Here is a 22,789-nt window from a genome sequence, read left to right as displayed (position 1 = left end):
AGTTAAAACTGAAATACAAAGTTAAGGTTCTTGAATGAATACTGGAAAACTGGCATTATCATTATGCCAGAACAAAATCTCTATCATTTCCTTGTACTTTACAGAGGACAGTTCTCAGCTGCAGGGATGCCCTGTCTGAGGCTCTATCTGCATTATACATTGAAAGCAGGATCATACCACTTTGAACATTTCCTCCCCCCCCCCAAAAGAATCCTAGGAAGTTTAGTTTAAAACTGCTGAGAGCTGTTAGGTAAAGGGACCCCTGACCATTAGGTCCAGTCATGGCCGACTCTGGGGTTGTGGCGCTCATCTAGCTTTATTGGCCGAGGAAGCCGGCGTACAGCTTCCGGGTCATGTAGCCAGCATGACTAAGCCGCTTCTGGCGAACCAGAGCAGTGCACGGAAACGCCGTTTACCTTCCCGCCGAAGCAGTACCTATTTATCTACTTGCACTTTGACGTGCTTTTGAACTGCTAGGTTAGCAGGAGCAGGGACCGAGCAACGGGAGCTCACCCCGTTGTGGGGATTTGAACCGCTGACCTTCTGATTGGCAAATCCTAGGCTCTGTGGTTTAACCCACAGTGCCACCTGCGTCCCTACACTGAGAGCTGTTAGGAAGTCCAGCAACTGGAGGAACGTGTAGCTACGCTCCAAAGAATTAGAGAGCTGGAGCTCTTCTTGGAAGCAACAGAGCACACCGTCTCCACCAAGGAGGAGACAGGGGACTCCCCTGAGAAGGAGGCTAGTTCACCAACACAGGAGCCAGATATATGGAGAAACGTGACTCAAAGAAGTAGGAGGCCCAGGGTTCGCTCTGATTGTTTAGAAATACGCAATCGCTTTGAGGTCCTTTCCCCTAGCATGGAAGACGAAGAGCAGACTCCATTTGAGGATCTCTCCCTCATTACAGTCGATCAGGTATATGAAGATGAGCAGCAAAGGCAGTCCTCAGGGAATGTGCAGGCGACCTTGGAACAGACAGCTCACGGAAGAACCCCGACCAGACCTAAGAGGAGGCGTGTAGTGGTGATAGGGGATTCCCTACTGAGGGGAACAGAAGCAGTGATCTGTGGGCCTGACAAGATGTCTCGGGAAGTGTGCTGTCTCCCCGGGGCTAAGATCCAAGATGTAACTGAACGACTGCAAGGAATCATAAAACCCACTGACAAATACCCCTTCCTCTTGGTTCATGTGGGAACCAATGACACTGCAAGCAATAGCCTCCAGAAGATCAAAAGAGATTACAAGGCTCTGGGCAGGAAACTGAAGCAATTAAATGCACAAATTGTCATCTCATCTGTCCTCCCAGTTGAACGACGTGGCCCAGGGAGAGAGGGAAAAATAGTGGAAGTGAACAACTGGCTTCGCAAATGGTGTAAACAGGAACGGTTTGGATTCTTAGATCACGGAATGCAGTTTCTTGAAGATGGACTTCTGGCAAGCGATGGGCTGCACCTCACAACGGTTGGGAGGAATGTTTTTGCAAAAAATCTCAGAAACCTCATCAGGAGGGCTTTAAACTGACTAATGTGGGGGAGGGAGACAGTGCTCCTGAAGGTAGGAGTCTATCAATTGATGAAGATGATCATCCAAATGTCATAGACCGAATGGAGCAAACAGCACACAGACCTAGTGGTGGGAGGAAAAAATCCTTAAATAAGAGACACGGGGGAATGATTAATGGACTTCAATGTCTGTACACTAATGCACAAAGTATGGGAAATAAACAAGATGAGCTTGAGCTCTTGGTACAGCAAACTAAATATGACATAATAGGAATCACTGAAACCTGGTGGGATAAGTCCCACGATTGGAATGTAATAATGGAGGGATACAATCTATTTCAGAGAAACAGACCAGACAAGAAAGGAGGAGGAGTGGCGTTATATGTCAGGGATGTGTATACCTGTGAAGAGATCCAAGATTTAGAACCTCAAAGCCAAAGTGAGAGCATTTGGGTCAAAATTAAGGGAGAGAAGAATAACAGTGACCTCATTGTGGGAGTTTACTATAGATCCCCAAGCCAAACGGAGGACATAGATGATGCCTTCCTGGAACAGATGGCCAAGCATGCAAAAGGAAGGGAGATAGTAGTAATGGGGGACTTCAATTACCCGGATATTTGTTGGATGTCAAACTCAGCCAAGAGCATAAGGTCAAACAGATTCCTCACTGGCCTTGCAGACAACTTCATTGTCCAGAAAGTGGGAGAAGCAACAAGAGGAACAGCCATTTTAGATCTGGTCCTAACCAATGTTGATGACCTGGTTAGTGGGGTAGAAGTGGAAGGATCATTAGGCGCGAGTGATCATGCTCTTCTGAAGTTTACTATACAGCGGAAAGGAGCAGCCAAGCATACTAGGACTCAATTTCTCGACTTTAAGAAAGCCGACTTCATAAAACTTAGGGAAGTGCTTGGTGAGATCCCATGGACAGTAATACTAAAAGGAAAGGGAGTTCATGATGGCTGGGAGTTTGTTAAGAGGGAGATAGTAAAAGCACAACTTCAGGCAATACCAATGAGACGGAAACATGGAAGGTGCCTAAAGAAGCCAGGGTGGCTATCTAAAGAACTTTTAACTGAGTTAAGATTAAAAAAGGATGTGTACAAAAAATGGAAAAGGGGGGAAACCACCAAAGAGGAATTCAAACAAATAGCCAGCACGTGTAGACACAAAGTCAGAAAAGCTAAAGCACAGAATGAACTCAGGCTTGCTAGAGAGGTTAAAAGCAACAAAAAAGGCTTTTATGGGTATGTTCGTAGCAAAAGGAAGAACAAAGAAACAGTGGGGTCACTCAGAGGAGAAGATGGTGAAATGCAAACAGGGGACACAGAAAGGGCTGAACTCCTCAATGCCTTCTTTGCCTCAGTCTTCTCCAATAAAGAAAACAATGCCCGACCTGAAGAATTTGGAGCAAATGATTCAGCAGAGGAAACACAGCCCAGAATAACTAAGGAGATAGTACAAGAATACTTGGCTAGTCTAGATGTATTCAAGTCTCCAGGGCCAGATGAACTGCTTCCAAGAGTATTAAAAGAACTGGCAGATGTGATTTCAGAACCACTGGCAGTCATCTTTGAGAATTCCTGGAGAACAGGCGAAGTCCCGGCAGACTGGAGGAGGGCAAATGTTGTCCCTATTTTCAAAAAGGGGAAAAGAGAGGACCCAAATAATTACCGCCCAGTCAGTCTGACATCAATACCAGGGAAGATTCTGGAGCAGATCATTAAGCAAACAGTCTGTGAGCACCTAGAAAGGAATGCTGTGATCACCAATAGTCAGCATGGATTTCTGAAAAATAAGTCATGTCAGACTAACCTGATCTCGTTTTTTGACAGAATTACAAGCCTGGTAGATGAAGGGAACGCAGTGGATGTAGCCTACCTTGATTTCAGTAAGGCATTTGACAAGGTGCCCCATGATATTCTTGTAAAGAAGCTGGTAAAATGCGGTCTTGACTATGCTACCACTCAGTGGATTTGTAACTGGCTGACTGACCGAACCCAAAGGGTGCTCATCAATGGTTCCTCTTCATCCTGGAGAAGAGTGACTAGTGGGGTGCCACAGGGTTCTGTCTTGGGCCCGGTCTTATTCAACATCTTTATCAACGACTTGGATGATGGACTCAAGGGCATCCTGATCAAATTTGCAGATGACACCAAACTGGGAGGGGTGGCTAACACCCCAGAGGACAGGATCACACTTCAAAACGACCTTGACAGATTAGAGAACTGGGCCAAAACAAACAAGATGAATTTTAACAGGGAGAAATGTAAAGTATTGCACTTGGGCAAAAAAAATGAGAGGCACAAATACAAGATGGGTGACACCTGGCTTGAGAGCACTACATGTGAAAAGGATCTAGGAGTCTTGGTTGACCACAAACTTGACATGAGCCAACAGTGTGACGCGGCAGCTAAAAAAGCCAATGCAATTCTGGGCTGCATCAATAGGAGTATAGCATCTAGATCAAGGGAAGTAATAGTGCCACTGTATTCTGCTCTGGTCAGACCTCACCTGGAGTACTGTGTCCAGTTCTGGGCACCACAGTTCAAGAAGGACATTGACAAACTGGAACGTGTCCAGAGGAGGGCAACCAAAATGGTCAAAGGCCTGGAAACGATGCCTTATGAGGAACGGCTAAGGGAGCTGGGCATGTTTAGCCTGGAGAAGAGGAGGTTAAGGGGTGATATGATAGCCATGTTCAAATATATAAAAGGATGTCACATAGAGGAGGGAGAAAGGTTGTTTTCTGCTGCTCCAGAGAAGCGGACACGGAGCAATGGATCCAAACTACAAGAAAGAAGATTCCACCTAAACATTAGGAAGAACTTCCTGACAGTAAGAGCTGTTCGACAGTGGAATTTGCTGCCAAGGAGTGTGGTGGAGTCTCCTTCTTTGGAGGTCTTTAAGCAGAGGCTTGACAACCATATGTCAGGAGTGCTCTGATGGTGTTTCCTGCTTGGCAGGGGGTTGGACTCGATGGCCCTTGTGGTCTCTTCCAACTCTATGATTCTATGATTCTATGATTCTATGATTCTAGGAAACCCCTATTCCCCCTCCAGCTCTACAATGCCCAGAGTTCTCTAGGAATAGGGTTTGGTTGTTCAACCACTGGGAATTATAGCAGTTTGTGTATTCTTCCTGAGCAACCACGTGTTGCATGCAGTTTCCTGCATAGAAATTCCAAAGTGCATCCTTGCTTCTTAGGGTTACGTGTGATTGGGGCACCCAGATGCACAGACAGGCCCCTATCCATGGCCAGGTGCTTGCACATTGGAAATTCTCCAAGTTGTTCCAGGAAGAAGACTGGATGGTCGAGTTGTGGATAACAGTATGGCCCCACCCCTCTGTGGGGCCTACACATGAGTAGCACTGCAATAGGACTCCAATCTGAAGCAGCAAGTATGTTGGCAGCCTCGTCAACATTTTGCACCCTCCACAGTGCTGCAGTGAGCGGGGAGAGGAATGGTGGCCACCATAAAAAAAAATGGTGGAGAATAATTGGAGGAAAATTCTGTAAAGTGGCCTTTTTCTAGGGGCATGTGAAAAAAGGAAATCTCAGACATTTTCTCAAAAAAATGTTGACAGGTGGGTGGCATCATTCACCTATCAAAATAGATCATAGGGGTGGGGCATGCCGGTAGATCCTATTCACCACACCTGTTACTTCTTCTTTCTTCTCATTCATGAACAGTTATCCATCAAGACTGATTGTGTGTGTGTTTGTATGTCTATGTGTTCACATTACACACAATCTCCTAATCAGGAGATTAGGGGCAGAGAGGGCTCCGTTTTGTTTTGTTTTTGTTTTTTGCTTAAATTGCTATTATTTTTTACACATGTCATTTTAAACTGTGATACTAATGCTGTATTCTTAGTTTTAGATGTTGATTTATGTGGAAATTGTTTTCCATTTGGTTGTGTCTTTTTTGATGTGGTTTATTTATTGTTTATGACATTTGTAATTATGCAAATCTTGTCATGTTGTAAGCCGCCTTGAGCATTGTTTTTAACTGTAGAAAGGTGGCATACAATTTTTTAAAAAATTATGATAATGATGATGATGATTCCTTTGCTTACCAGGGGTCTTACGTAATTCTCTAGCTGCATCTTGGTTGCCTTGTTTCTAGTGTTAGATTTCGGTACACAACTGTGAACTTAGGAGACCTTGTTTTTGAAGCTTACATAACAATGGTAATGGATCTGTTTGAAATTGGTTTTAGATTGCGATTAAAGTTAACAGCAGAAAAAGGCTATGTTGTCACAGTTCGGAATGTATGACATGAAAATAAGGTGCTGCTACAAATCAAGGACGGAGCCCAAAATAATGCAGCACTTTTTTCAAGAGTGAATTAAAAATGCCTTCAAAGTGTCCATGCATAGAAAATCTTAGTTTATTGCGCTACCTTTTAAAATAAAAATAAGCATTGCATTTGTCAGTAGCTCTCTAATTTCCTTTGGCTATTTTAATTTTTTCAAAGAAATGACATTTTTCATTGCTAAATCTCTCTCCATTTCCCAAGTAGAAAGCAGCATGCATTTACGAATTGAGTCATATTCCCACGTCTACAACAAAGAGAATACTTTGAAAGACTGGTTTTTAAAATAATAATAATAATAATAATGTTGGGATATTTATTAACAGCATTATTTAAAGCCTTTTTAAAAACTGCTCTCTGTTCTTTCTGTACCAGGGAATGACGCTACATATTTAATAGCAGATATTAAATGTTTCATATGTTTATGACATGAAATGTACATACAGTATAATCATAACCCTCTGAATTCAGCCACACATCAGAGAAATACCTGCCTGTTTAACTCAGCACAGCAGTCCAAATCTGAGCACCATAGCCACGTATTTACGTATTTATTTATACATTTATTTTCTTACTAGCGGTCTCATACCAGCATTGCTTGGGAATTCTAAGGAACCAATGCAGTTTCGAAAGGTTTACTCTGTCATCTTGAATTAAAACGGTGTCCAGTTGTACCCAAACAGAGACAGAAAGCTGCTTCTTGATCCCAGGAACCATCATGCAAAAATTGGTTATTAAGAGATGTCCAAATACATAGTGAATAGACAGACCAACAACTTGTATATTGAATTTTTATCTATATACAACCCACAAACCAGTGCAGCATCCATGTGATTCCTGGGTAGTCTTCCATCCAAGCAGCAGTGACCCACCAGCTAGAAGGCTGGGAAAGTGCTACTGCCCCACTCTGCCATATGTTACTAGTTGCTGGTTCAAGGGCCTGAAACAAGGTATTTCAAGAGTGATTGTGCAACAATACCAGTCAAGGATTCCCCCCAGTCCTGGATCCTAAGCTGACCCATTGACAAAGGAGAGGCTCAGTTGAGGCCCTTCCATTTCACCAGATAGCAGGAAGATGTGGTGGTGACTCTAGCACTCTGATCAAATGGTTCCAGATTAGGATCACCGTTTAAGTAACGGATATCATTGTCTCCTATATTTCAGGTGAAGAGACTGAGGCTGAAGGAGTGGTTTGACTAAGACCACTTGTGGTATAAATGAACCAAGGACTTCCTGATCCATCACAGTTTCTTTAGCCAGTTCACTACCCCAGTTCTCATAAGCGGGAGTTCATCTGATGCAGAGTTCAGGCCTGTGATGTGTTTTGAATGCCCAGGAACACATGGAAAAGTGATAAAAAAAGAGAGGGCATATGAGCATGTGCAGAGTGCATGGTTCTCTCAACTTTATGTAACAACCAGCCCATAAGGAACTGTTACATGTATTTAAGAGAGACTACACTTATGGCTTAATGGTATGCAAGTGAGAGAACAGTAATTGCATTTTATTATGGATGGTAGTTGATTCCCACCCCCTGCCCCTTTAAAGAGCTGAGCATTGGAAATGCAAAATATATTGCGTAATAAAATATTATTATGGTGGGTCTGCAGGTGAGGCAAGCCACAGCCATTTGTCTCTGTTCTTTTTACCTTTTGTTAACTATATACACATTGTGACATAAATCTCAAATCATTAGCTGCCCAGAAATGAGCTGGCATGTATTGAAGATATCCCAGAATGCATTTCTCTTTCCAATCAACCCTAGAACTCAACGGTTTAATAAGAGCATTGCTTGTACAGGGCTATTGACCTCTGGAGACCTTTCAGTGGATTTCTGTATGTGTACACAATCTGCCAGGGTGAAGAAGATGAGGCCGTTAGATGCTTTTGAACCCTAGCGTGGCTTTTATAAGGATGATTCATATTTAATTTGAAGCTTCTTGCTCATTTTGTTTCTCCTTTTCCCCCCATTAGAAGGTCTCACAAATAGTGACCTATGTTGTTATTTATAGATCTTGAAGCTTCTTATATTTGAAGAAGGGTCAATAATGCTTGTTGTGGCTGTGGAACAGACTGTGGTCATGTGAATCGTAACTGGGAACAGCGATTAGTTGTACATGATTATGGTTGACAGTAGCCAGGTTGCTACCAAAACATCATTCAGGCAAGGTCAGCACATGCATGGAGATGAGACACCAAAGGACAAAGGATCAGCATCTGAATACACCATCTAGTAAATAAATGATAGAACCAGTGTAGAAAGAACAAGGGGGACATTGCTTCTAAAGAAACAACATTTGTTGTGCCTTTCAGGTGTTTCAGACTACTGTTCCCATCATCCAGGGCCAGTGGCTATCCTGGGTGGGGCTGATGGGAATTGTAGTCATAGAATCGCAGTTGGAAGAGATCCTGAGGAACTTCTAGGCCGACCCTCTGCAATATAGGAACATCCAGCTGCCCCATATGGGGATCAAACCTGCAGCTTTGGCATTATCAGCACTACACTCTAACCAACTGAGCTATTCAGGTATAGGAACACAGGAAGCTGCTTTATACTATGGGTCCAACTCGCTCAGTATTATCTACACTGAGTGGCAGTCCTACCTGGAGAGGCCAGGGCAGAGATGGATTTGGGGCAACGTGGCCAACCCTGCATGGAGCTCTGAGCTGTATGGGGGCACCGCAGGGCATTGCTGATATGATATTGCACACACAGAATAGAAGGTGAGAGGCAGAGCAGAGACAAATTTTGGCCATGCACAAGGCGCTGTTGAAACCTGAAAGACCAAAGTCTGCCCCTAGCCAGGGCTTCAACCTCGAACTCTCTGCAGGCAGAACAGATGCTCTGCCACTGAGCTTCAGGTGAGTGCTATGTCATGATGTAGCATCTTCCCTCCATCATTCCTTTCTGCCTTACCTACTTCAAAGGGTTATTGTGAGGACAAAATGGGGCTTTGTGCACCATCTTGGAAAAAGTTTACGGGCGGTTGAAGTCCTGGTGGAGGACGTTGGGACCGGGGGCAAGACGGAGGGGTGGGAGCAGGAACGAGAGTCCGGAAGCCAGGAGTCAGGAAGCCAAGGGTCAGAGAGCCGGGAGTCAAGAAGCCAAGGGTCCAAGGATAGGGAGGCAAGGAGTCAAGAAGCCAAGGGTCCGAGGATCAGGAAGCAAGAAGCCAAACACAGCAAAGCAGGAAGCGTGTTGCTGTGGCAAAGAGCCAAAGGGAAATGCTGACCTTATATCCCTTCCCGGCTCTTGCCACCAGGTGCTGTGAGTTACCTATCGGCCTCATCTGTGTGGTCACACCTTGCCTCTTCAGAACAAACTTAGGAAAGCCCCAGTCCTGCAAAGTCCTACCGGTCACAGGGCCTGGCTCCTGCATGCACTCCTGACAGACAGGCAATAAGTGTAATAAAATAAATCCCACTGTGTTGCAAGAGGGACACAGGAAGCCACCTCTATCAAGGGAGATCCTTGGTCCATCTTTCTCATTATTGTCTACAATGACTGGTAGCAGCTTGCCAGGGTTTTTCGGCAGGAGTCCCTCCCAAGCTTTACCTGGTGATGCCGGGGATTGAACTTGGCACCTTCTGCATGCAAAGCAAGTGCTCTACCTCTGAGCTATGGCCCTTTTCCTTAAAGAGGGTGAGAAAAGACAACCCTTCTTCCCATCCTCCTTACATCACATTCTGTGGCAGGTGTGGGTAACTCCAGATGTTGGCCCTCCAGATGTTGCTGAACTACAACTCACTTCATCCCTGACCATTGGTCACACTTGCTGGGGCTGATGGGAGTAGTAGTCCAGCATCATCTGTTGTCCACACCCATGTTTTATGGGTTACTTTGATCTGGATTAACTAATGCGTCTGAGCAGTGGGGCTGTAAGGCTTTTTGAGTCTCTCTCTCTGCCACCCTTCCCTCCATTAGATCGCATTTCATGTGCAGCAGCAAATCTCAGCATTTGCTCTGTTGTTGCCAAAGATTATCGCCAGAACGACGCTGCCTCGCTCCTTAATCTGTGTCCTGAATTAGATGGGATTTAGAAGTCCATTAAAGTTGGTAAAAGAGAAAGGGAGGGCCCGATGAAAACCATTCTGCTTATTTCATTGGAACGGAACTAATAATCAATGATTTCCCACCCCCAGAGCAGAAGTCACATGTTCACTGATGTGAATAAGTGTCCTGGACAGGCATCAGGTTTGCAAATATAATCAGATGGATGGGGGAGTGGATTCATTTTGCAAGCTGCTTTGCAATTAGCCAAGTGTGTACACAGTATGCAACAGTGATTAAGATCTGTAAGACTGTATGTGCTTTGAATGGGAATCATGCACAATTGTAGACAATAGGACACAGATGGTCCCAATTATGAAAGTGGACACTTTCTTTTAAAAAAAACCCAGGTGCCCATTTTTGTCCATGAGAGTCCGAAACACGTGAGGCCAAAATGTAGAATTGAGGAAATTATGTATTTGTCCTAAACCATGTAAGGAAAAATATATACAGTAGTACCTTGGGTTACAGACGCTTCAGGTTACAGACTCCGTTAACCCAGAAATAGTACCTCAGGTTAAGAACTTTGCTTCAGGATAAGAACAGAAATTGCGTGGCGGTGGCAGCGGGAGGCCCCATTAGCTAAAGTGGTACCTCAGGTTAAGAATGGTTTCAGGTTAAGAACGGACCTCCAGAACGAATTAAGTTCTTAACCTGAGGTACCATTGTATTTTTGTACACAGATTCTTGGCATGCACAAAAACCAATGGGGCAGTTCTGTAGGTAAACTCTACAGAAAAGTTGCTTACACAACTTATTTAAGAATATAAGAATAACCTGTTGGATCAGGCCAATGACCCTTTTAGTCCAGCATCCTGTTCTTACAGTAGCCAACCAGATGCCTGTGGGAAACACACAAGCAAGACCTGAGCCCAAGAGCATTCTTTCCCCATTTTCATAAGCATTACTGCCTCCAAAGCAGACTTTATACAGCCAAAGTCTATGTGGTCAGTTATACAAATATGTTGCCATTTGTAGCAGAAGTCCATTGATTTCAATGGACCTACTTTGAATACGACTTAATCATCTATCACTCATGAAATTTTATTTGATATCTTCCTCTTTCTGTTTCTAACCCCCAGAAAAGCAAATAAGCAGTAGGGATGCAAGACCAATAAATTTAAACCCTACCCCCCCCTACAGAATAATAAACATCACAAAGATAAGGTCGTATGAAACGAATTGTACTTTTCTATAAAGTTTTCAATTTCTTGCATGTGATTCCACTGTTATGCTATTTTTTGTCACCGGGCTTCGGTACTCCATGTCTGTCTCATGTTATCTCCCAGAACTTCATTGTTAGCTGTATGGAATGTATTTAGCTGTTCATACTGCTGTCTGTTTTCTAGTGTTTTGTGTTTTCTTTCAAGTGACTCTTTTCCTTTACTTGTATTAGATGGATTTGCAAGTCGTCCCTCTTTGAGCTAAGCAGGTTATTTACAACTTGCCTTGAAATGCTTGATGTTGACATCTTTCCCCCTCCCTTCCTTCCTTGTCAACTTGCTCTTGAATGTATCTGAGCAATGTTTGAGAGCATGAATGTGTAAATAGATGACTGTGTGGATACAATGCGAAATTAGATTGCATGCTAATTTTTCAAGTGATGTTCACATCATATCTTTTCCCCCAGGTACAATATTTTATTTTGTACAAAACCGCAAACGAGAAAGAAAGAAAAGCCCAAATACATTTCAGGGGGACATTTTTTAAAAACAAAACAAAACACACTATCAACCTTGTCAAAAGGAAGAAAAGAATACATAGGTCTTTATATATTTACATTGTAGCATTTGCTAAATTGGAATAATTGATAGGTTCATTTTTGCACTTTAACTTGAGCTAGGAGTCTCTGGCCCCTGTTCAAAGAGGAGGCCACGATCCAGCAAAAGTTGACAATTTTTTCCCAGGCTCACTGATTTTAATGAGATGCTGGCTAGATTGTGTCCAGTCTTAGCATGGGCAGCTTCTGATGTGGCCCAAACAGCATGGCAGCCGCAGCCTGTGTCCTTCCCAATGTCTCTAGTAATGTTGGAAAGTGCATGTCATGTGGGAAGAGCCCACAATGTGATTCCTCACCCAATCAGAACAGTCCCTCCTGGGAGAGAGCAAATGGGAAAGCAGTTCCATAAAGATGGGGCCACCATCAGAAATACATTCTCCCCAGTCTCCTCATCTCATCTCAGATGGTGGGAGCACCAGGAGGAGAGCACTGCTTGGTGATCTCTACACATAGTTAGACTAGCATAACTATGGAATAATACGTCCCCCAGGATCTCTATTCTGGATAGATTGTAGTTTTGGGGTCATCTTCAGAAGTAGACCCATTGCAAGAATCAATCCTGGATGCTGCAATCCATCCATCCATCCATCCATCCATCCATCCATCCATCCATCCTGTGTAACTGTGAGCAGGCTGTTTTAATCCTTGAGATGCCTGTCAGGTGTGTGTGCAGGAGCCAGGCTTTGTGACCAGGACTGGGGCCTTCCTAAGTTTGTTCTGAAGAGGCAAGGCGGGCCTCAGCAGCACCTGGTGGCAAGAGCTGTGAAGGGATATAAGGTCAGCATTTCCCTTCAGCTCTTTGCCATAGCAACACGTTCCCTGCCTTGCTGTGTTTGGTTCCTTGACTCCTTGATCCTTGGACCCCTGCCTTTGTGACTCCTTGCTTGCTGACCCTTGGACCCTTGACTTCTTGACTCCCAGCTCTCTGACTCTTGGACTCTTGGCTTCCCGACTCCTGGATTCCCGTTCCTGCTCCCACCCCGCCATCTTGCCCCCGGTCCCAACGCCCCCAGCCGGGACTTTGATCACCCATGAACTGGACCGTGACAATGCCACATCAAGCACATCAGGTGATAAAAGATGCTCAGCACCAGTGGACATCGCAGCAGCCTGAAACTGTGAAACCCATCCTTTAGAGGTGGGGTGAAGAACAGGGACCAACTAAAGGGCTGGATCTAGTGGCGGCCAATCCTTCACAGGCCACTATGACAAATGAGTGGGACCACTTAATTGCAACTTCAAGCTGCAACACCCCCAGCTTGAATCCAACCCATGCAGGGTGACAGGCAAAGGTGCTCAATTCAAAAGGAGCTGCATTTTCCTGCACACTTGTGAGGTGCTCCCGATTCTTTTTTCTTTTAGCTGGAGCTTGACTTTCTGCAGCTTGACCTTTCTCACACCGGACGCCATGTATGATTTATCTTGCTTTAGAGGGAACACAACCCTGTCTAGAATGAGCCGAAGCATCTGCTTATAACACCTTTGCTCTTGTCATAATTTCGACCACATCCACACTATCCACACCAATCATTAAAGGAATATGATGCCATTTTAAACAGTCATTGCCCCCCCCAATAATAATAATTCTGGGCGCTGAGTTGAGAAAAGGTGCTGAGAATTGTTAGGAAGCACCTAGTCTCCTCACTGAGCTACAATTCCCAGAGCCATCAATACCTATTTCCAGGGAAGTGTAGCTCTAGGAAGGGGAAAAGGCATCTCCTAACAACTCCCAGCCCCTAAGTTCCAGTTGCAAGCTACCATTCCAAATCACCTTTAAAAAGAGTGTGAAGAATTCTGGATGGTGCTTTGCTCTGTTAAGCCACCCATGTTGAGCTCATGGTGTAAGAGTTTAGGATTGCAGGGTCATGTCCAAACATAATGGCAGATAGGATTTTCAAGGAGACCTTTGGACAAAGAAGAAGAAGAGGGAAATGTGTCTTATATTGAAACACTAGCATAATGTGTGGGTGAGAGCCAATGTAATATTGGAACAAGAGAATTGAGAGTTTATGTTACTGCACAGGTGGTGGAACAAGCAAGAGCATAAGAAGTAGCTCACGAAAGCTTAACTGTGGCTGAGTATAATAGTGGTTTTGTGACGGGCTGCACAACAGCTTTGGCAAGCCATTGGATTCAGCTGCTGAGCTGTAACAGCAAGATTCCCTCTATTGGAATGGCTTCAGCACAAGCAGGTTGCCCCAATTAGATATATCAGTTAGGAAATAATAATAAATATTAGCAAGCAAATATGAGTTAGGAAATAAATATAAATATATTACGGGTTAGAAAATAATATATATCAGTTTGGAAATAATAATAAATATTAGCAAATATGTATTAATATATATATATATATATATATATATATATATATGGAAATATTAAGAAAAAACTGGTGTTATTTTTATATATTGATTTTTTTTTTACTTTGGTAGATTGCATGCATATTTTATTAATTTAAAATTGTGAACTGCCTAAAGCACACAGTTGATTGGGCAGTTGAGAAAGGCCCAAATAAATAAATGATCATGGTCTTGCTATTAAAATTTTTAATCAATAGAACGCCCTTAAAGCAAGAACATTTTTTAAAAAAATTAAAATAAGATAAAAAACAGACCTATTTAGGAAGAAGAGGTCTTGTGATCACATGCTTGGGAGTTATCATTACTTGCCAGTGTCATAGAAAACATTAGATATGATTAGCTGCAGGTATCAATGCCAGATGATACCGGAGTGAAGTTCTTTTTTAAAATATATATTTCATCTCATAATTGTATTTGCAGGTTAATGTTTGAAGTGTCAGTCTTTGTAAAATTAGTTCATCTTGTTATGATTTGGGGGCTTTGATGTGAGTGAGAGGCTTCAATTGCAATGCGCAGTCACATCTGAGAGTAAACTGCATAGACAAAGAGACTTACAAGACTAGTAAATCAAATACTGCAAACTGTCTGTGTGGATTATGAAGGACTATTTGCATAACTTTGAAGTATTTATACTGATGAAATTACAATAATTAAAATCATTGCTGTGTCAATTGCTAGATGCCACAAGGCATAGCAATTATGAGCATGCAAATCAGACTTTGTGTAAGCATTTTAAAGAATAATTACCTTATTTGATTCAGATGTGCCTGAAAGGCATTAAGAAGCATCGCAGCTATATTGACTCCAACCATTTTTAGGCCTTAATACAACATTGTTATTGTTATTGGCAATAATGCTTTTTTTTTGTAAGCACACACTTCCTTTGATAGTTTTGCTTTGTAAAACTTCATGCTGTTAGTGAAAATAAATAAAGCTAGAACGCATTGCTCCTTCTGATTTTTAAAATTTGCATTGCAATTGATTTCAAATCTGTCGTCAAATCATACTGGGACAAACTGGAAGTCTTAAAACTTTAATTGATTTGCACTATAATCAGTCAATGTCATAAATCCAATTCAGAGTGCAACTTCAGAGGCTGTGCAGCTTAAATCCTGTGCATGAACTGAGTTCAGTGGCGCTTACTCTCAAGAAAGTGAAGGCCGAATTGCAACAGCTGCCTTTATTATAGAGCGCATTGCTGGATTCAAACACACAAGGGCCTTTTGCTTAATCTTCACATATGGAGTACCCACATCTGGGAATGCTGGCCAAATCCTGCCCCCCACCCTCCAACTACATCAGGGGTCAGCAAATGTTTTCAGCAGGGGGCCGGTCCACTGTCCCTCAAACCTTGTGGGGGGCAAAGATCCCTCCCTGACCTACTAATCTTACCTCATAGCATATTAGGCATATTTTTGTACTGTATACAGGCAACTCCCCACTTACTCGGGGCATATGTTCCAGGCCCAGTGCACATAAGTGAATTCTTTTGTGCTCCATCTTCCCAATCACTGTTCAACTTTTCTGCAAGAGAATATGCATCCCACGAAAACTGCTCCCAGTTCCCCGCTGCTGGGGGAAGAGAGAATGTGATAGGCAGAGAGACTCCCTGACAATTAAATCCCATCCAGAACTCCGTTTGAATGTAGCTCCACTGCGAAGAATACTTAGCATAATAGTTAATCCTGGCCTGGTTGATAAATCAGCCTTTAAAAGCAATATGCTCATGTATATATATATCATATTATCTAAATCTCTTTATACTTAGCTTTGCCACAGTAAAACCTTACAAACCGAAAGTTGAAGTTTGTTTTCAAATCAAATTAAACTTTGGCTCCTCCAGAGCTTTCAGCTTGTTCAGAATGCAGCAGCACGTCTGAGCATTGGCTTGCTGTACTGTGATCATATTACAACCAGCAGGCTTGTATTCTTTATGTTGGCAGACTATCAAGTGGTGGGCTGTTGGTACTCTTAATAAATGTTAAATAGTAGTGCTAGTAAGTTCATGTCAAGTAAGACACTGTTGATGTTGAAAGCTCCCACCCCTCTTTCAGTCTGATAGGTATCTGTGTTCAAAACATACCCAGGGCTTAATGATCTGGAAACCACATTTTAAATGGCTGTCCATTTGGGCCTCTATTATTTAAGGTGGAAATTTATGTTTGTCCTTCCTGAAGTCTGTTTCATCCCATCTTTTCCACTTTAGAATAATGGATCATAGAATTGCGGAGTATGAAGGGACCATCTAGTCCAACACCCTGTAATGCAGGAATCATTTGCCCAATATGGGGCTCAAACTCATTACCCTGAGATTAAGAGTGTTATGCTCTACCGACTGAGCTAATGAGGTTTAAAAATGTATTTTAAGCTCTGGTTTAATTTATTTCTTATCCTTTTAAAAACGTTTCTCTCAAAAGCCTATTATTATTATTATTATTATTATTATTACATTTGTATCCCATCTCTACAAAGAGCTCCGTGTGGCTTACATAGCTCTCCTCCTCCCTATTTTATCCTCAAAAAACCTCTGTGAGGGTTAGGCTGCCAGTAAGTGACTAGCCCAAAGTCTCCCAATGAGCTTCATTGCCAAATAGTAATTTGAACTCAGGTCTTCTAGGCCCTAGTTCAAACACTCTAACCACTACACCACACTTTTTTTCTGGCACACACACGCTAACCACTGTGCCACACTGGCCCACTTAATTAAGGCAACCAAAATCTCACCAAATAGTTTAAAAGTTGGTGAGCCTCCACAATTCTTCATCGGAGATCAGGTTATACACAGCTTCCTTAATTGTAGAAAACAGGAACCAAGCAAAATTAGATAGCCTTCATATTACCAAAGGCAGAAATTAATTTTAGGTGGTATCCTAGCTTCCACCCAGGGAAGAAGGCCAGAACTGGACAGAAGGCATGGAGATGCCCCAACAAGTTTACATGCTCTACCTGCCATTTTTCTAAAGACAAGAGGTGGAGTATTCACTGGCAAGACTCAGTTGCTCTGTGGGAATGAGTGCTCCATTGGGGTGGATCGGTAGTTCTGATTCCGTTCTCTTGGTCTCCCGATATAGAAATTGGCTTTTGCACAGCATCAGAGGTTAATCCCTTGTTCATTCTATATTCCAGAGAGAATTTAATAGCCAAGATTTATGGCTTGGCTACCATTAATCACCACATAATTATCTCTGTCAGTGAGTTGCCAACAGAAGATGTTCAGTCCGCCATATTTCTCCCCTGGGCTTTTTCTATGTTTTAAAGCAGCTTTCCCCAAATTGTGCCATCGTAATATCTTAGACCAGGACTGGCCTGCTATAGGCTGGGCTGAGGCAGCTGCCTCAGGTGGCAAAACCCCACCAAACCGTGCCCCCATGGGTCTTGCAAGATATTGCCGCAACCCGCCATTGCCGCTTCGCAGGCATCACCACACAACCCAGGTAAGGGAGGTTTGGGCAGGAGTGGTGCAGTGCGGTGGTACGACACTGTCCCATTTTGCCTCAGGTGTTGAAATGGGATGCACGGCCCCTGCCTTAGACTACAACTTCTAGCAGTCCCAACCAACAAAGCAGAACCCACGCTGGCTAAGACTGATGGGAATTGTCATCCAAATCATCAAGATGGCACTTGTTTTGAGAAGACTATTCTAAAGAGACACCTACTTTGATAAAGGCACACAAGAAAGAGGCCCACTTTTTTTATTACCTGATTCTTAGTTATCATTCAAAACATGCGGACTCTTGTCTACAACAGTGTTTGCTGTTTGAGTCTTCTTTGACTATAGTATTTGTTTGTTCCCCCATGCAATGATGTAAGTGAGTGCACATCCATTTTCGTCTTTCCCATTAGCGTTTGCTTTGTGGCTTAACATGCCCATTAGTTTATAATACTTGCGCGCCTCATCAACCAGTAGCTCTCTCTTTGTTTCTCTCCATCTCCCTGCGCTTTACTCCCCCCACTGCTGCCATTCAGTTTGCAATGAAATAATTTGCAAAATAAATTTATTTCCCCTTTAATTTTGCCGGTTCGTTCTCTAGAAATGTAAAACTTATTTTCCTAGTGCCCCTCTTGTAGAAACGCTAACTACGGTGTGATTGATCCCAGTCGAATTTTGAAAGAATTCATTCAAAAATGTGTGCTGTTTCTTGAGACTGCGAACAATTCCAGACAGCCCTACAGTAGTTTGAGAGCGAGGCCACATTATACAAAGTATGGGACTGGGCTCTTAGGTTTACCCCATAGGGTTAAGCTATGGATTAAATGGGTCCACGAGCCATGAATTAAAGTGGGCTCTCCAGGGCTTCAGACAGGGCACATTCTGAGCCCTACCTGGAAATTGAGACCTACAGCATGATGCTGTACCACTGAACTGCAACCTTTCTACTGAGCTACAGTTTGCCTTCAACTGGACAAAGCACACCTCCCCTTCTTATATGAACTGATTCTGCTTGGCATCAGTAGGAGCTAAACTTTGCTAAGTAGAAGAGCTGGTGGGGAGGAGGAGCCATGATGTGAGACGGACTCACTTAGGTCATTATCATTCTGTCACTGCATCAGACACCGGGAGGCGGGGGAAGGATGCTGCTTTTGCCCCCACTCTAAGGCACAGTGCCATCTAATAGCCTTTCTGACCAATGGCAGATGACCAGGTGCCCTATCTACCTCTGACTACTTGAGTTTGATAATAGGATCATAGAATTACAGGACTGTAGATTTGGTAGAGACTACAATAATAATAATTTATTATTTATACCCTGCCCATCCAGCTGGGTTTCCCCAGCCACTCTGCGCAGCTCCTAACAGAATTGATGATGATGATGATGATAAAGCAGCGATAAAACATCAGACATTAAAAACTTCCCTAAACAGGGCTACCTTCAGATGGCTTCTAAACGTTAGATAGTTGTTTATCTATTTGTCATCTGATGGGAGGGCATTCCACAGGGTGGCACTACCGAGAAGGCCCTCTGCCCGGTTCCCTGTAACCTCACTTCTCACAGTGAGGGAATCGCCAGAAGGCCCTCGGAGCTGGACCTCAGTGGCTGAATGATGGGGGTGGAGACGCTCCTGCAGGTATTCTGGACCGAGGCCATTTAGGGCTTTGAAGGTCAGCACCAACACTTTGAATTGTGCTCGGAAACGTACTGGGAGCCAATGTAGGTTTTTCGGGACCAGTGTTATATGGTTTCAGTGGCCACTCCCAGTCACCAGTCTGCCACATTCTGGATTAGTTGTAGTTTCCGGGTTACCTTCAAAGGTAGCTCTGCATTGCAGTAGTCCAAGCAGGAGATAACTAGAGCATGCACCACTCTGGCGAGACAGTCCACGGGCAGGTAGGGTCTCAGCCTGCCTACCAGATGGAGCTGGTAGACAGCTGCCCTGGACACAGAATTGACCTGCGCCTCCATGGACAGCTGTGAGTCCAAAATGACTCCCAGCCTGCGCACCTGGTCCTTCAGAGGCACAGTTACCCCATTCAGGACCAGGAAGTCCCCCACATCCACACTTGAAAACAGTACTTTTGTCTTGTCAGGATTCAACTTCAATCTGTTAGCTGCCATCCATCCTCCAACCACCTCTAGGGTCATTTAGTCCAATTTCCTGCAATGCAGGGATATTTTGCCTAATGTGGGGCTCACAATTCACGACCCCGCGATGAATAAATATACTTATGCATAATAGAGCTAGGTCAGTTATACTCCTGGCTTTTGAAGAAAGTATCTTTTAAAGGAATCTGTGAAAGCTGTCCTCCCCTAACATGGATATCAGTGATAATACACTCCTAAGAATAGTTATGGAGATAGTATAATGCACTTAGTGAAGGATTATTAGTTCAAGGTATGTTCAAAGAAATTTGTTAAAGATAATTTATTAACCCTGCTCCTGCCTAAACTACAGGGAGCTTGCTGCCGTCTAATCCCAAAGAGACAAGAGATGTTGTATGTGTGAATTATTTGTTAATCCCAATTATTTGTTAATCCCAATGGCCTCTGTGGAGTTACCCTGGCAAAAGATTAGAGGCCTATTTTGAGTTGAGAACGCAGAGTAGAAACATCTCATTATGCTCAATTTTCCTGGGAAATTAATGGTTCACTCCGTGAAAGAACACCCAGGATCTGGAAGCTTCTCAGAGAAAATACTTAACAGCTTTGGTTCTGGTGCAGGAAAACTATTCAAATATCTACTTTATGTACATGAACAGACTTACTGCATTCACTAAGGGAACTCGTGAACTTCAAATGTCCTTAAAGTGCTCGTGAGATGTGAGTTGTTATTCCTTTTTAGCTTCCCTGCAAGGAAAAATAAATGCATTACTCTTGAACGTTTGTAAGCCAAACTGTGTTTTGTTGTCTTAGCAACAAGTAATGATGACACCTGTTTTGTTACTTGGAAATGGAAGATGCTGGCATGTGCAGCAAGGCTCGCCGTTAATCGCTAGATGCTGTTTTTTGAATCAAAGAATTAGAAGTTTCGTTTCGAGAAGAACAACATCAAAGTTCACCATTGTGGCAATCCATTGTGTTTCCATAGAGGCGCACTCTCGGCTAGCTCACCTCACTCGTTCATGAATGTGGAATCTATCTGTGCACAGCGGGGTGTAGGCTCACATACAGAAGCCATTACACATAATACGTGGATTCTGTGTAAGTGAATACATTTCATCAATGTGTATGGCACGTCTTATTTCTGTGATCCTTGCTCCCCTGTTTTTTGAGGGAGAAAGCATGCAGAAATTTGGGGTGTCGTGCTTGTGCATGAATGGAGGTGTGCCTGATCTGAACACGCTTCCTGAACATGATGATGAATATGTCCTTGCCTTGCTGCATATAAAAATTCTCAGCAAGTTAACCACTCCATTGCTATCTGGTACTGCTTTACCACTGGTCCCCTTTAGCCAAAATGATTTTCTCCCCCTTTCGGAGTGCAGGGGATGCTTCTTTTATTAAAAGACGAAGCATTTCACTGCCTGTATATAAGCTAGGCTAGAGTGGCTATTTGGAACTGGTTCCTTCGAAATGCTGTGACATTGTACTTCAGCGGTGCTTTCTGTGTTCGACATTCTCCTCCACCTACCTTGTCAGATGAAGTTACTTATAATACTGTCACTGACTTAAACTATACAGAGTATAAGAACACACTGAGGCATGTCTCTCTTAGATGTTTGGGACCTTGTGAAAGAGTCAGTGGGGCTTCATCCTCCTCCCACTTCTGAAGAGATATTTTGCCAGTATTCTCAGGAGTCTAAAGGAGATTGAATGATAAAAGGGGAATTCATATAAGAATGCTATAGTCTGTAGCACTTTGCTTAAAAGAAGGTGACACGGCTGGTTGTTAACATGGATTACTGGCTCACATTCCTGACCTTTTTAAATAAAGAAAATATACACTAGGAGTTCCAACAAGACCAGGGCGAAAATGATAAGGATCGCTGTAGTGGTTTTTTATTGCATTTAAATGAAAGGAGGGAAGGGTCCAGCCCCCCAGCTGCTTTAAGCACAGATTTCTAGAAGTCCTTGTGGTTTGCAGAGTTCATTATTGTACTTGGCCCCTCATAAAACTGGCTCTGCTTCCTTCTGGTAGTATATACACAGTAGTTGGAAGGTAGAATGTACATTAAGAATTGTGAGTGTTGGCTGACCTCTTCTGAAATACTTGGAACAGAAGGATTTTCACCTCCTAATTAAATTTTTACTCTCCATTTTGGTGGGTTTGCATTCTTCCCGGATGGTCATAGTTTGTTTTAATTTCTTTTTATTATTATTGATTAAAGGCTGATATATCAGAGGTTGCATATAAGGACTGCCTTGCAATCAGGAAGAGAGGAGGGTGGGATAAGCCTAATGTTTTATAATGTGGCTGGAAATACCTTTATTAAACGGTACAAGGAAAAATGCAGCATTGGCACCAACCATGTAGCATATGGCAACATTTCCTCATTTAGGAGACCTACAGCACAGATGAGTGGCCTGTGGTGACCGCTTAATGCAGGAAACGAAAAAATAGATTTGAATTAACAGTGCTGCTATGGCTTGTAAAATTAAGCAAAGATTTCCCCAACAAATCTTTTAGTTCATGTGCAAAATCAGATGTGTGCTGTTCCTTCTGGCGGTTTGGGAAGGAATCCTTCTTCTTTGCAAAGAATTATAGAGGATCTGTAACAGCAGAACAGTTTTCTGTATTTACTCAGGAAAATAACTGACCTGAAATTGCGGGGGGGGGGGGGGAGGAGGCGGGCGGGCGTGAGACAGATCAGACTATTTCTAGTCAAGAACAGTTTCCTACATGTTAATTTATAAACCTGTCCATCTTGTTTTCACATTAATCAGCAGATCATTTTTAAAAATCTGCATGAAAGTTCATATTTAAATGTGTGGTGTTTTGAGCATGATTTCTCATGAAATGTACATGTTTCTAAATGTATTTTCTCATGAAGATACAAATTATGAACAACTTACACCTACCTGGGCTGGGTGTTCATCAGTAGACGGATGATATCCAGCTCTACCTCTCTTTTAAATCACAACCAGTGAAGGCGGTGAAGGTCCTGTGTGAGTGTCTGGAGGTGGTTGGAGGATGGATGGTGGCTAACAGATTGAGGTTGAATCCTGACAAGACAGAAGTACTGTTTTTGGGGGACCTACTTTGGCTCCCAGTACGTTTCTGAGCACAATTCAAAGTGTTAGTGCTGACCTTTAAAGCCCTAAACGGCCTTGGTCCAGTATACCTGAAGGAGCGTCTCCACCCCTATCGTTCTGCCCGGACGCTGAGGTCCAGTG

The sequence above is a fragment of the Podarcis raffonei genome, chromosome 7 (genome assembly GCF_027172205.1).
Source record: "Podarcis raffonei isolate rPodRaf1 chromosome 7, rPodRaf1.pri, whole genome shotgun sequence".
Lineage (NCBI taxonomy): Eukaryota > Metazoa > Chordata > Lepidosauria > Squamata > Lacertidae > Podarcis > Podarcis raffonei.
Note: the sequence above shows the minus strand (reverse complement) of the source record.